This window comes from Protopterus annectens, chromosome 2.part1 (genome assembly GCF_019279795.1).
Source record: "Protopterus annectens isolate FY-2018-M chromosome 2.part1, PAN1.0, whole genome shotgun sequence".
NCBI lineage: Eukaryota > Metazoa > Chordata > Ceratodontiformes > Protopteridae > Protopterus > Protopterus annectens.
The window spans coordinates 1,658,273,430-1,658,290,432 of NC_056729.1; the positions used below are offsets into that span (position 1 = coordinate 1,658,273,430).

Consider the following 17,003-nt stretch of genomic DNA (forward strand, 5'->3'; position numbering starts at 1 on the left):
TTTGTTGTGGGGTGGGACCCCTGAGGATTTAGAATGGTTTGTGTTAAAATTGCATGAATCTAGTAGTTTTATGAGATTTACTTAGAAATGGTCATGTATGTCTATGGAGTTTCTTGATGCATTGGTAAGTGAGTGGCCAGATTATACACTCACTACTAGTTTATTTAAAAAGGAATGTTACAGAAACTCGATACGTCATAGGAGGAGCATGCACCCAAAAAGGGTATTTAATAAAATAGTAAAGGGGCAGAGCATGAGGGTTTCTTGATTGCATAATGTTGATACAGATTATATGACTTTTCGTGAGACCCTTAGGCAGTCCTTGAGACATAGGGGCTGTAAGGATAGTGAGGTTGTTCCCATTTTAGTGGATGTAGATTCTATGAGAGGGCGACGAGCTAAACCTTATTTTTCCTCCTCCCATGATTCAGCTGAAACAAGATGAGGTATTGAGAGGTCTATTGAGAGGGTTAAGGTTTCGGTTGTGTATACCAGCAATGTTGATGCTATTAAGAAGGTGCTTCAGAGTCATAGGCATCTCTTGAGGATGGATGATAAAATCAGTAAAATGGTGGGGGAGACTCCTATGTTTGGATTTAGGAATTGTAATTCACTTAAAATGATGTTATGCTAGCCAGATAGGGGGACTAGAGTCTGTGAGGGAGGACATGGAACCTATCCTTGTGGTTCTTGCAATTATTGTGGCCTGATAGATAGTAATGATGTGATTGTACATCCTGATTTTGATAGGAGGTTTAAATTTAATGGAAGGGCAATATGTGGTGTATTTGGCACACTGTGGGTGCTGTAGAAGATTTTATGTTTTGAAAACAGATTGCACACTTAAAGAGCGTATGAGGGAACATTCTTACAGCATACGGATGGACAATACAACGAATGCCATTACTAGATATGTGTCAGCTAGATATAGGTTCATAGATTAGTACTAAGCTAACTGCCCTTGCGAGCCATTTTAAGCCTAGCCAATTATCCCCTTGTGAGACTCAAACCCTGCACCTTGTGCTTACAAGGCAAACTCCTTAACCATTAGGCCACCCTCCTAACTCAAAAAGCCACTCTTGCAGGGGGCACCTGGATTTGAACTGGGGACCTCTTGATTTTCAGTCAAATGCTCTACCACTGAGCTATACCACCATTCTGAATATTGGATTCATCATTTTAGGTTTAGGGCTATACAAGTTATGCAAGTTTGTGTTAGGTTGGGTAATGTTGAGAACAGAACTAGTGAGGCAGAACTTAGATGGATCCTTAAGCTGAGAGCTGATAAAGGATCTGGTTTGAATAGCATGGTCTCCATTAGACTGATACTTGATAAGAGGGGATTACCCAGGTAGGATGTATTTGCCAGTTGGTTTTGTCAAATTTGTGTCCTGTTTTTATTCTATGTCTTTTAGATCCCATGTGCAGTTTTCTGGGAGTTTTCCTTTAAATAAGTAATGATGTCATCTAAATGTATGCAGTTAGTATATGTAGATGGGATCTGTTGTGGGGCATAATATTGGAGTATTTGAACTGTTTTAATTAATCATATGATGTATGTGTGTTTTACTATCATTACAGTCTGATGAAGCCAATGTTTGTTTGGTGAAAGCGTTTACCGACTTGCAAGTATATTATTAAAGTGTCTATACGTCTCTACTATCTCTGTTGGATGTTTTTATGAGTGCTGTGCATGCTGCTGCCATTATCATGCATAGTAGTTTACTTAAACTTTGTTTTTTGGTGGTTGGTTTACTCGGGTGATTGTTTTCATATTATATCATTATTGAAATCATTATAAAGTATTACAAATTATACTTGCACTCTTAGAAGTTAATACATGTTGAAAGTTAATCAATAAACTTTAAAAACTATTTACAGTATATACAAACACGCTTGAAATATTTATTTAATATTTGTGCACAATATGACACCTAATATAATAAACAAGCTAGTACATATAAGAGAACAAACAAAATGTATAAAGTTTTTATAGAACTAGTTGCATAATTTTTTTTGTGGAGGTAATAATGTTCTGATATAAATCGATAAGGGACAAATCTTTTGCCCAAGGATTCTTGTGGATAGTCCTGGGCTCTATTCTCATTTCTTTTATCCTGATCAGTTAACATAGGGCAGCATGACCCACCCATCCTGACCAAGTAAAAAGCATCCTTTCCTCTGCTCGCTTACTTTTACTTATCAAGCAGCATTCCACCGTTCACTTGACCCAACATCCATCTAACAGTTAAGATAGGGCAGCATGACCCCACTAGCTCTGACCAGGTAAGGAGCATTCTTACCTACACTTGCTTACTTTACTTAGCAACGTCCAACCGCTCACTTGCATTTCCCAACTCTTAGAAATGAACCTCCAACACCAAAGGGGAACAGAAGAGGGACAAGCCTGGTCCTCTTCTCCGCCCACCAGCCTGGCCAGCCTGACCAGGCTGTTCCCCCTCCTTCATCCCAAAATTTCCAAAAAAAACCCCTCCAGAATAAACCTAACCATACCTAAAGGTCAAACCAAAGTCATTTGGTGTACGCCATACCCTTTTAACCAACTGCATCCCTGTCATCAACCTTCCAGTGGCCTAATATAAAATTGTCAAAGCAACCAATTGTCTAAATAGACTGTAAGGGGCCGCCATGCCACCTGCAACCATGCAGGCCCAATTGCATGCTGCTCGGCCTAACTGCAGCCCTCCTTTAGCCTCCTCAACAGATATAAGAATGGCCAAAAGAAACATCTTTTTTTTGTTTTAATAAATTCTCCCTCACTAAATGCAATGGCCCACCAATGCACCCAAAAGAAACATTTTTTTTTTGTTTTAATAAATTCTCCCTCACTAAATGCAGTGGCCCACCAATGCACCCAAAATGAGTGAAAATTCTCAATCCCAAAACCAAGACACCAAGACCCCAAAAGCTGTACACATCATGTATAAAACTAATTACGCTTCCAATTAAACCAGTTAAAATCTTGGCCAATATAACATAACCCAAAATTACATTTCAGCCTGAGACTTGATAGCTTGGCCAGTAATGCAACCAAATCATTCCCTGGAACTATAATGCCAGAACATCTGGTGTACCACCTGCATCTACTCTCCAAGTCATATGCTCTTTAGCTCCCATTTATGCCCCTGTGGCTTATCAATCACAATTCTCCTGAAACAACTCAATTGTGAACCATTCTGCCATGACCACAACTTGACTGCTCATCAGTTCTCCCAGATTACGTTTACAAAATGTACCATCTCTTACATACCTCTCAGCTTCTTAACACAATAAATCTGGAGAAAACCATAAACAAATGTGGAATAAAACCCAAAATAGAAATAATTTCAAATATTGCTGTTGCAACTTAGAAAGATAGAACAGGCTTGCAGTAGCATTAATTTACTGAAGAGAATTCTCCAAATCCAAATTTTAATGATTTGATGCTAATTGCTAGAAAACCAGAATTGTATGAAAAATGGCCCAAAGTATAAGGCCAAAATTTGGACATTCTGGGAAAACTGTACAGTGGAAGTATGCTCCTTCACCCGAGTGGCCCATGAAAACTCACCTATGTTGCGCAGAGACTAAGTACTTCAGCAACATAATGTACTTGAAAGGTAACACTACCACAATACTATGCTCCTGATTAATGTACTGACTGCTTTGAAACCTCTAAACACCTATATATCCTTAAACAGCCCCATAATTCCCTACTTCCTAATAACTATCCTGGCTAGAATCCTAACTACAGCACTCAGAACTAATCTTAATCCCCCCCCCCATGTTACCTATGCAGCTAGTAAGGAATTAAAACATGGCCGACTTCTGGAAAACCCGAAAGCATGCCTTGCTTAATCCTTCCACCTCCCACGTAGACAATAAAGCACCCCATTCCCAAATAATCCCAAAAACAACCGCATACCTACACTGCTTCCTGAAACCCTACCTACAAAATTTACCCAAAGCATAAATGAAATGATCCTAGTCCTACTCTCTCGAAAACCCTAGCCTGGTATGTCACATTACCAATACCTACTTGAGGGACATATTTTTCACCCCAAAGATACCACACATGAGGAACAAACTCCAGAGTGAACACATCATTGGCCCTCTGCAAACACAGCAAACTGGATGGGTAACTGTAAATACACCCCAAGACTTCCACCTATCCAAACACCCTGTCACACAAAACACATCATTGGCCCTCTACAAACACAGCAAACTGGATGGGTAACTGTAAATGCACTCCAAGAGCTCCACCCATCCAACCATCAGTGTTGAACTTGCCTGAGTTCTCCACTCTGCTCCGTTGCTGGCTTGTAAGAGTCCAATAACTGTTAGCCTAATAACGTCTTATGTTCCTATGGTTGTTTTGACTCAACTCCATCTGTGGAAACCCCACACTCCCCATAAACAATCCCCAGTGTTTTACCCTGCCGCCAAACTACCTCTACCTCACTTGCCCCCACACTACCCAAAACGCAGTACTCTGATGTGCCTTAATAAACCCAAATAAGGAGGATTAATTGTGACCTCATTGTGCTCCACTCCAGCCACCAGAGCATCCACCCCAGCACTATCCACCATAGTGCAACTCCACTCCCCTCAGGCCACTGACCATTGCACACTGCCCTTTGTGACCTGATTATGCACCACACTGGCGTAAGGACAGCCACTGCAACAGCCTTCATCACCTTTCGGGCCTCCTTCATTCTGGCCATTGAATGAGGTCCACTCTACACCTCCCCACCTACAAAAAAATGTAAATATGCAGCACACATGTAACCAATGCTTCTTAATGATCACATTAAGCCCGGATAGAAACCTACCCTGTCGATTAACTGCCCAGCCACTACATTTGCCTATAACCCCAAACCTGAATAGAATGAAACTTTGACAGCTTTCCCTTTGAGCTGTTTTGTTTTACAAGTAACCTTAATGCAACAAGCACCCAGCAGTGTTAGCTAAGATGCCTAAAATATGGGAAAAATGCCTCTGTAACATAACCACACCTCCCAGATGTACCACAACCCAGGGAACTTCAGTTAAGGCCACAGCAATTCATGATCTAACTGAGTCCTTATTACCATAAAGGTCTATTCTATAACTAAATAATCACCTGTTAACTGCCCTGTGAGCCTCAATTAAAGTTGTTAATGAGCCATGAAATCCATTCCACCTTTTGACCATTTGGCCACCCTATAAATGGAGGGTTCCTAAAAGTACTGAGCCCAGCACTGTAGCCTCTTCAAACCTATGGACCCTAAAACCCTTACCCACAATGAAAATTAAATCCTTGCCTAAAGTCATGACCACACATGCACAGCAAGCAAAATGTTTCTCATGGACAACTCGTAGCTTGCAAATGATTTCTCATTTACCCACGTTGCAGGCTTATAATGACACACTAATTTTGTCTGCTATGCCTTGGTGGCTATTCAGACACTGCTCAGCAGCAAACAAACCAATGACATGACAGTCCAAGGGCAATCACTGTCCTATCTCTGTGACCCAGTGCAACCACCCCCACAAAATCTGGCCTTTTTTTTTTTTTTTAACAGTAATCAAAAAAACAGGCAAACAGGCAATGACCATCCTCCCTGACCCCCACCAGTCCACTGCAATGTCATCTGTAATAATGTAGCTGCCACCCTTAGTGCACCAGATGAACAAACCCCTTCATCTATGAATGTAACTGCTTCCCTTAGTACATAACCTGAGCAGACCACTTGCCTCCCCTCATGTCATTATTTAGTAACTGCAGACCTCCAATCATCCCAGTGATTTGCCAGAAAGACAGAAATTCCATGAGGAACAGATCCACTGGTGCCACATTTCTTCCCGACCACCACTAGCCTCACTCACTGAACAGATCAACACTCTGACCAGACTATACAAAGTAAACCTACTAAATGGGAAATTATTATTATTATTATTATTATTATTATTATTATTATTATTATTATTATTATTATTATTATTATTATTATTATTATTATTATTATTATTGTTATTATTATTATTATTATTATTATTATTTATTATTATTATTATTATTATTATTATTATTATTATTATTATTATTATTATTATTATTATTATTATTTATTATTATTATTATTATTATTATTATTATTATTATTATTATTATTATTATTATTATTATTATTATTATTATTATTATTATTATTATTATTATTATTATTATTATTATTATTATTATTATTATTATTATTATTATTATTATTATTATTATTATTATTATTATTATTATTGTTATTATTATTATTATTATTATTATTGTTATTATTGTTATTATTATTATTATTATTATTATTATTATTATTATTATTATTATTATTATTATTATTATTATTATTATTATTATTATTGCCAGGCTTGTGTTCTTGCTCACAATGCCTATGCCTATCACTGCCTTGCCAGCAGAATCAGATTAGCAGAGCCAGAACTATTTGGGTCCTAGTCAGGCACCAGCTAAGCAAAAGCATGTCTGCGAAGCAGTTAGAGGCGGAGTTACAGCAGCCCACCCATGCCATGGTAGTGTCACTGGGGGTGAGGAAAGGGGGTGTGAAAGATACCAAAAACAGGTTTAGCGAGGCAAGGAGTCAGCTATGCTACATATCTACAGTATGTTGTTTTTTCTTTCTCCTCACCAGTTCTCCCTCCCCCTTTCATAACTGCTGCCAAAGCTTCTTCCTCCCCTCCCCCCACAATGGCAGCACAACTTCCCCAACCATCAACCATGCCTGCACGGCCAGCATCCATTACTACGCCATCTCATAGCCTGAAAACACCCCGAACTAATTATTCCATAAACATCTTAACCACACCAAAAAGACAACAAGCTCCTCCAACACAGTGATCCTACTCCCCACTTCCAAACTGTCACACCACAAACCCACAGCATCCCGGACCATAAGCTTCAGGCCATACCACGTGAGCTCCAAGAATAATTAATGACTTAATGCCCACAAGTGTAACTTCCTAACCAGAATAAAATAAGCTGTGATACTGAAAGTTAGGCTAACCAGTCCCCCTTCAACATATGAGCACACTATTAAATTATACGAGTTCATCTCAGCATCCTTTCCTGTCAATCGCCAAACATCCTCCAGGCCTCCATCTGTCGCAGCTTCTCCCAGACTCTCCTGCAATTCCCTCAATGCATCCTAACTGGTCCTACCTGCCACAAAGTTTGCCACTTCGTTATTATTAAAATACAACCAAATAAACGTGAAGTGATTACATACTTCTCAATCTTTTAGAGCAAGCAATCTGGACAAAGCCTTAAATAAAAATGGGGCAAAGGCCCAAAAAGAAAAGAGAAAATTTTTACATAGTGCTCATACAAACTTGGAAAGTTGAGTGAATAACAAGTTTCCGTTAGTCTGAATTTTCTGAAGGGTATGGAGTTTGAAACTCAAATGTCAGTCAAACTCAAATGTTTGTCATTTTTTTATAACTTAAGTCATTAATGATTTGCCACTAGTTGCTAGAAACCACATTTTTTTTGAAAAATTGACCCCAAAACATGAAGCAAAATCTGGATATTCTGTGGAAATCTGTACAGTTGAGAGGTATGAGCAATCAAGCTGTAAACAGCCAGTTGCTACCCTTTCTCGCTTGACCATCGATATCTGGCTCCTCAACCCTCCCCCCATTCATAAGGCATTATAAAGTTATAATTTTTCCTGCATCAAGCACTTCACATTTACATTTTATATTTGTTATTGAATGAAATACTGACCCCTTGGCTGCCTGAGTTGAGATGCACCGATCGCACATGCACCTCACCACTCACACACACCTCCCATACTGCACGCATCTAAAGAGAAATGCTCAGTCAACCCTTTAACGTCTGCATACTGAAGCAGAGCAAACATACATCTAAAAGCAGGACCCTTTAATATACACAGGATCATTGCAGCCAAGGAGGAAGGAGTAAATGAATTTGCACGTCCAAATGATATTTCGCCTAGAGGTATGCAGTTGTATGCTAACTGCTCCCTCTCTAATACATTCACAGGATGACAAGAGAATGTAAAGGAACATAATGCAGCAAAACAATATAGCAGAATCCCTGCGCTTTGCTCTAATGACTCGAGACTGCATCAAATCCACTGGTAACTTCTCCGCTTCCTAAACCCTACCCTTAACAACAAAAAGGGGGGCTAAATGCACCAATAAAGAAAGCTCCTCACAACCAAAACATAAGGAAATTCTGACTCACAGGGGCCTAAATAAAATGATAACCATTAAGCAAAACGGGGGATAAAGATGGACAGTAGAACAACTCCCAACCACCACTTATCACTGGAAGAGGCCGACTCAAAGATAACAGCTGTCAATGTATCCAGAAAGCCTGAAAAAATACCCCATTTCCCTACATGAATTTCCAAACCCCTGCCCCCCAAAATCCCTGTAGAAAAACTAAATATTTGCAACTCAAAGAACCAACCATCAATTTCACCCTCTTAACAAAATTAAGCCAAGGCCTACCTGCTCCTAACTACCTACAGGTAGTCACCGACATGATCCCTACAGTAGCAAGTCCACTCCTAAATGTGATACCTTACCCAGTTACACTCTTACAAAACGTGTTAAGCGCCTCACTACACTTACGTCATTTCTTCCCAATCATCCTATTTTCCTTTTTAACCCCCCCAACTAGCTTCTTACTTTACCCTCCTAAAACCCTATTGCTATTTCTATCTACACCCCCATGTGAAGATGTCCCTTGACAAATTGGTCTGTTCAAACCTCATTTAGTAATGAATAAACTTCTTCATATTGAGGTGATGCAGACATCTTCCATTTCTTTGTTAAGGTTTTTCTCACCACAGCCAAGATTGTCCATAATAAGAATGACTTTCATTGTTCATTTTAGTCGTTCCAGTTACGTTGAATAAAACTATATATCTTTATTAAGGCGAAAGAATCAAGCCGTACGTCTTTTAAGAAATCGTCTTTTGTCTCCAACAGGGCTTTATATGTGAAAAATCACGAAAAATATGAGACCACTCTACATTACAAGATTTCAGATATACGTACCAGTGGTTGCGGAAAACAAAAAATGAGCTCAAACCACACTTAACAGGATAATAAAAATTACACAGATTTATTGGAAATGACACAGGTCAAATGTTTAAGCACTTTCATCAAGTTTAAAACACAGACTTCCTCAGAAAAATTTTTCATGTAACAACAGAGTTTTAAAAACCCTCCAAATAAGTCACATGCTATCAAACATCCAACCACCAAAACCCATCAATTTAACTTAGCCATTCATAGAAATTCCTCAATCAAGTAAAATTCACTTAAAAAACATATTTAATCATACCTCATAAGAACATAATTTTAAAATACTGTAAATCACATTAATTTAAACCAAGAAAATTATATGCATTCAATTTAATTAGGTTCATAGGTTCATACTAGGCTGTCTGCCCTAGGGCATTTACAAGCCTAGCCAGGTGTGTGGCTGGCACCACACACAAATTAAAATTTATATTATGCTTTTTGGGGTTGACTACTGTATATATTTCTGTCTAACAGTACAGTAGAAGTAATACCGATCCTCATCCATCCACTCATCCCACCAATCATCAAGAGTCCTAACCTGGTTGAGTTAACCTGGACTGGGGAGCCTTCCAGAGTGAATTGAGCCTCTGGGTTATGAATCTGTCCCTCCAGCATGTCCTATTATCCCAGTGCTGAGGTTCAAGTCTCTCAGCGCCTGGCTTCGATGGGATTTGGATTTTCCTGATTGCAACATGTCCATTCGGGTTGGAGGGCTGGCATTACATCAGGCACAGATCGGTGTGCCATACAGGTGGTATGCCATGAGTGAGCTCAGGTTTCTTTAACCTGGCAGCATGTGGCATCTGTTTTGCTTTGGCATGCCCTGGGTGAGGGTACTTTTGAGGGTCTTTTTCCTTGCTGCAGGTGTTTGGTAGGTCTTCCCAAAGGGGCATTGTGCTCAATTATGGGCCTCCTGAGGGATGAGTAAGAGGCACGATGATGATGATGAGGGATGAGTAATCCCTTCATGATTAGGTGGGCTATAAAATGATTTTCTAAACACTTTGGCCACATAATTTGTCGAATGAGGGTAAAATACTTTGGGGTCCCCCAAGTCCTAATTACTTCTTCCATTACTTAATGGTTACCATCTATTTAATAATTTGCTTGCAGAATTTTTGCTGAAGGGTGTCTTTCACACTTTTTGGTGTTTTTTGCTTTTGGTGTTCTGGCAGTTTTCTGTTTCTTTGAGGCCCTTTTGGCAGGCTGCACCTGTTTTGTGGAGGAAGTCGATTATGGCGCTGTTGTGCAGTGCTCTGCAAACTTGGAGAAGAGAAGTCCTTCGTGTTAGCCTGTATGGTTGCAAAAAGCTGGCCGAACAAGAGGTCCCAGGACTGAGCCTTGTGGGATGCCACTATGAACTGGTTTGGTTCTGACATGGCTCCAGCAATTCCTAACCATGTGGGTTCTGTATCTGAGCCAGTGGGTTGTCCATCTAGTGACATAGGGGTTTATGTTTTGACTGGTGAGCTTATCTATAATGCCCAAGTGGGTATTGCATCATTTTTTTTTGTGAGGTCCAGGTAGAGGCTGGACCACCTTCCCTCATCAATGGCCTTGGTCCCTGTTCAAAGTTGTCAACCTTTGTGAAGAGCAGGATCTGCCTTGTCCTTTTTCAACTGGGTAGGATCCGGCTAAGGTAGGGATCTGGTATCTTTAGGATCTGTTGGTATGGTGAGTTGTTTCCATGGATTTGCAGACCAAGCTGGTTAGAGGTCTTTGTGATAAGTTTCCATGATGAGGGTGAACATCACCTTTGGAGAGGACCACTGTTGCTGTTGCGGGTTCTTTGGGTACATATCCTGTAGGGAAAGGGATTGAACAGTAGTTTTATGTTTGGGTTTTAGTTCTTCTTGGAGGTTCATGTACAGTAGTTTTTTGTAATTATAAATGTTGTTGGATGACTGTGTTTAGGCTTTGGAAGGCAGCTTTCTTTGCAGCATCTGAGATTTATTTCTCTTCGTTGATGCTGGGATAGTGCTTGCCCTTTTGGTAGAGGAAGGGGGGTTTTGCCTTGAATTGGGGTTGGTTTTGCTGGCGATGTCTGCAGACAGGTTGATTGTATTTTTAGGTTTTTGTGCTATTCTGTTCATATCTGGAATTCCACCAGGTTTTTGGAATTTAACATTTTTTCTCCTTGTGATTAATCTTGGTGTCCTGTGCAGGTATCTCTCGATAAAAGTCTTCTCTCGAATTATCCCATATTGTCCTTTTTGCTAAAGGATTCACAGAGATAATAGGGTTTTATATGATTTATATCGTTTTAGCTCATTCCTTCTATTATATAGTTGTTGTTTATGGCTGGTTGGTTTGTTTATGGATGCCTGCCAACTTTGGAGGATTGGGTCCTTTGTGTTTGGGATTGCGCGGTGCATGCATTCCTGAAGGTGTTGTGGTTCCCTCTTTATTTGGGATTCTGCGGTCTGGGCATTATTTATACAGGCCGGGGGCTTTGAAGATTCACCTCGGTTTCTAGATCTATGTTTTTATTTTGAGTGGGCTTACTGTGGTTTCTGGGCAGACCTTGGGCTTTGATGAGAATATCTGGTGAGATTTACTTATGTTTTGATCTTACCAGTGAGGGGGCTGATTCTGGTCTGGGGCATAGAGTCGCCATGTTGGTGATGATCCAGGTCCAGTATATTTTACCCTCTTGTGGGAGTGGTAACTCCCCTGTTTTATGGTTGATGAGTTTATAAATTCTATGAACCTTGTATTGTGGGTGTTGGAGCTAGGTAATGCTCCCTAGTTATGTTTGGGTAGTTGAAGTCATCCTATATAATGGTGTTTGGAGAGACCTTCATGAAGAGTTGTGTTCTCTTGGGAAGAGTTCATGGGGTTGGTGGGTTTGGGAGGGTGGTCTGGGTACAGGCTTATAAACTGGGCAGGCTTACCCTGGGTTAGTTGGTTGGATAGGGTAACTGGCTTTGGAGTGTGCCAAGGACCTTGAGCTGTGGGTATCTTGTGAATATTAGTACTCTCCCCTCCTTTTGATGTTCGGGCCAAGTTGGGTGGCTGAATGTTTGGTATGAGGTATAACTAGTAGTGTGGGGGTGCTCTCGCGGGGGTGGTAGACAGGTTTCTGTTACTGCACAGATATGTATCAAGGTAGAGTCCCAGGTTTTTTAGTCGTGCAAGATGAGTTTAGCTTTCTGGCATTGGTTAGCATTACTCTTAGGTTTTTATCCCTTGCGATACCTGGAGGTGGGTTTGTCTTTTGAGCCTTGTACTTGCGCGGCACCTAGGGGGTGGCAGAGCCTTTGCCAATATCTGAAAGCCCAGGGTGACAGGTGCCTGACCTTCCTAGTGAAACATCGTGGCTTATCGAGCATGTCAAGCAGTGAAACGGTGTCGGATCCCCTTTGAATGACACCAATTTGGAAGCCAATTGTTGAAATTGATCATACTTGCCAATCATATTGTGGCAGCAAATTTCTTGGTGAGAGTAGATATTACTTAAGGTCAGGGTCATACGGCCATGATTATGTTCATCAGAGCTTCTCTATGCCTCTTTTCATGGGTCATTATGGAATTAGGTCAGGTCATTCACACCATGCGTCTCAGGTCAGACCTCAATGCCGTACTTGCCTAGTCCATTTGTACTTGCCTTATGTTGAGGATCCTGCTTGTTACAGGCAGCTCACTTAAGCCCAACGGGCAGCTCACTGTGTGGCGGGTTCATGTTGTGCCTGGTGATAGAGCCACCTAGTTAACAGTGTATCCACTGCCACCTTGGCACTTAAGGGCAGTGGTTATTCAGCACACTGGCTTTATGAGGCTATGTGTACAATGGGTTTTTTGGGGTGTGATTTGCTTTGTTTTGTGTAGGAGGTCTGGTGCTTGGGCAGATTTTATTTAGAGCCTCCGGTATGTTTTAGAGTTTATTTAGAGCCTTGGTTTGCTTTCGTGGTTTTGTGTGTTGGACTGGATTCTGAGGTAGGTCTGTTTGAGAATGGTTTAGACCAGTTCGCCAGTCCTGAGTTGACGCTATAGCCTCCAGTTTGGCTATATGGTTGCATCTCTCACATGTTGGAATTTGTTGGGAGGAGGAGGGGTTTGTCTGTGTTGGTGAGGCAGTTGTAACAGTGCCTCAGATTCCCAGATTCACCAGCTGGACCTACAAAGTCTCAAACCACCCTTGTGACATGCTATTGGAGTGTTGTGAATTCCTTTATAATTGAAAAGGGCCAATTTAAGGTCCATTATCAAACAAAGTTTGTATTTGGGTGTGGTGCTTTTAAGATTTAATTACTCAATATATAGTTGCTAGTTTTAGAACAGTAGGCTTTAGAGTAGGATAAGGGTGCTTATTATGAGAACAAGTGGCTCAAGGGTGGACAGTTGAGCAGACTTTGAAACTTTAAGGACAAAGGTGCCAATTAAGTAGGCGTTGCCCGATTAACAAGCTATGTAAAATCGAAACAAAATATGACTAAAGTGGAGTTTTATACAGGGGACAGAAGCTATAGAGGGTAGCCCCAAATGGCCAATAGACTACCTGAATTCTTGTGCTATGCTGGGAATCTGGGATAGAGACTATGTATTAGGGTGCAAACTGGTGAACAAAGGGGATTATTATCCAAGGAGGAAATGCTCAAAATTAGCTAGAACCAAAGTCAGAATACCAGAAAGCCTGTATGGATGGGCAACACAGGGACTCATGGGAAACAGGTGAATTTTTTCTTTTTTGTTGACTTAAACAGTAGGAAAATAACCAAAATAGGAAATATCCAACACAGGAACTTCAAGCCCAGAAACAGTTGAAAAAATCATTTGAAACAGGGCAAACTTTTAAAGTGCAGGTGCAAAGCAACTTCTAAACAGTTTAACAAACACTGCATAGAACAGCTTGCGGAGGTAGCTAGAAATGGACAGTCGCAACTTTAAACAGCACAAAAAAAAACACTTATCGGGTTAGCACCAACAGGACAACAGCAGGTGCTGCTAGCAAAAAGCAAAGGACCACGAGGCTAGCAGTTGGTGGTAGCAAGTGCAAAAAAAATGCTCAAAAGTGCAATTTATACAGGGGACTTGAAGAGCTAGAAAGTGGCCAAAATATTGATAGACTACCAGACGCATGCTGGGAACCTCCTCAGAAGCTGATAGGCTGCTCTAAGCTACCCACTGCCACTGGTGAACAAAGGAGCCTCCCCAGGGGCAACAAAGGACTCTAGCAACACAAAACTGCCACAAAGCCCAGAAGACAGCAAAATTTGTATTTGGCAGGTTAAGACAGCAAGAAAAGCAGAAAATTGATATACTTAACTCCCACAATTGCAGACTACAAACCTTCTTAATGTAAAAAAATACTGGCCTGAAGCAAGTCCTTAACCTAGAGAACTAATATATTTTAGAATAACAGACACTGATAATCAGGCTACTAACAAGCAGTAATAAAGGCAGCAGAATAAATTTGTTTTTTTTTAAAAAAAAAGCAAAAAAAGGTAAATAAAGTAGAAGAAAAAGAAATAAAAACACCCAAGCTAATTAACACTGACAAAGGAATTTTTCAAACAGTCTACAACAGTGAGTGAAGATGGCTAACCTAACTGATTCAGAGACACACACAATATTTACTGAATCCAAGGCACACAATATTTACTCACTCAAATCTTAAAAAAAGTGCAGAAATATACTTTAAATCGCTTATGTGTCCAGTTGCGATTTAAAATTATTTAAAATGATATAATTTACCATTTTAGTTCCTTATATTCAAACAGCACCTTCCATAACCCCCCCCTAGGATTTTCCTTTTCCATGTCAATGCCCATAACTGCAAAAGAATGTTCAGAAATTTTCAAAACATGTTTTGCAAGGGAATTATTAACATTCTGTTTCCTAATATCCAAGAGATGTTCATAAAAACGTTCACAGAATTTTCTTTGAGTCTTACCTACATAAAAATATGGACACGTGTCCCTGCTTTTTTGTGGTTTGTAAACATTTGTAGTGTTCAACCCACCTTCCAAATGTTGTTTAATTGTTTTCCCTTTTCTATAAACAACTTGCGGACCAGTATGCAAAATATCAGTGAAACCATCAAAGCAACAGAATAAATTTCAGTTCTTTTTCAAAATGTCATTAATTTGTTCATATTTGTTATTATAAGTGGTTACAAAGGAGCAATGAAAATCTTTATCCACTGGTGGTTTAGTTCTACACTTAAAGACTTCACCCTCTCCATCAATTCTAAGTAAAGGTTTAAACTGACCATCCCTTCTTTTTATTTCCACTTCTTCCTTCACCTTTTGAATAAGAGTTATTAGGATAGCCCAGGGCCAAGAATACATTGGCTAGGACTGAAGCTTCTATCTGATAAAAACTCTCTTCAGATACGAACATTGTAAGTTGCACATGCTACCCCTTAATAATAGCTTTTTTCTGATGTTCAGGATGACTACTCTAAAAATGAAGAATAGTGTTATAATATGTAGGTTTCCTATATAAATTACCATTAAACCTACTGAAATTGTCATCCTTAGATACATCAATATCTAAATAATTGATTTTACTAATACCAAAGAAGGAAGGAAACTTCAACAAAGACGTAGGTTGTTTAAATATTGAATCAAACAATCAAATTCAGCTGGTGTCTGTTACCAAATGACAAACACGTTGTCCAAGAAATGTAAATATAATTCCCAGGGGGTCGGTCCTACAAATCCAAAAATAAACTTCTTCTCCCAATACGCCATAATAATGTTGGCAAGAACTGGGGCACATGCTATCCCCATTGCCACACCTTTTTTCTCTAAAAAGTACTGGACATCTAAGTACAGGTAGTTGTTTTTCAAAACTAGTTCCATCAAAGTAACTAACACATTGACTTTACTGTTATTAAATTCAGTGAATTCAAACAAGAGCTCTTGGAACCATTGTAATCCTACTTCGTGTGGAATCACATTAAACAAACTGACTTCATCAACAGTAGCAAGCGTAAAATTATTTGCATATTAAACCTTTTTAAGCTTCAATAAAAAATCCTGACTTCCTGCAAATGTGTGAAAACCTATCCAAAATATTTTTCAACATGATATCAATGTATTTAGCTAAAGGGTGAGTCTTTGATCTTGAGGCCTTGACAATAGGTCTCATTGAGGGGGGTTCTTTAAATATTTGTGCATTTTTGGTGACCCAGAAATTGACAATACTACATGATGTTGACATTGTAAAAACAACCATTCTTCATAACTAATTTGTTCTTGATCCGATCCATCTTAGAGAATGAGATGTGGATGCAATTTAATGATGTTTCTTCATAGTACTCATCATCAAATACCAAATCATGCATTCTGTTTATATAGTCTTTGTAATCCATAATAATAACAACCCCTCCCTTGTCAGGTTTCATATCCCCAAATTTGTTACTACAGAGCTTTTTCAATAGCTCATATGCTGTCGCTGTGAAAGTCAAATAAATATTAGTCATATTGTCTTGCCATAAGCACGAATGTTAAATTCACAAATGTTTTTGAATACTAATAAAGGCAAAGCAAGAGGTGGGGTTAAATGTACTACTCTTTCTTCAAATACTATAATTGTGTTGGTTACGTTTGTCATTGAACCAAATCTTTAAATTCAAATGCCTTAAATACATCAGTAATCCTTTGTTCTATAGAAGATGGGAACAAAGTTCATCCCCTTAATTAAAAGATCAGCATAATCACATTCAAAAACAGTATTTGTGAAATTATAAACTTTAAAATCACAATCTGTATTAAATACAATAAAAGGTCCATTGTCATAGTTTAATTGGCTCATTGTTGAACCAATCTCAGTTACATGTTCACAATTCATTGCTCAATAGTCAGAAACAACCGAGTTCTCAAACTCATAAGTCTCAATTATATTTTTACAGTTCATTCCCCGGTGACCAGAAACAGCCAAATCCTCACACT

The 17,003-nt window shown here is 39.4% G+C and overlaps 1 non-coding gene across 1 annotated transcript; it reads right to left on the reverse strand.

Moving 5' to 3' along the window:
- Positions 1 to 1,083: 1,083 nt before the first annotated feature.
- TRNAF-GAA lies at positions 1,084 to 1,155 on the reverse strand. The gene has a single exon. It is a non-coding gene; the product is annotated as a tRNA-Phe (tRNA).
- Between the last annotated feature and the right edge of the window lie 15,848 nt (positions 1,156 to 17,003).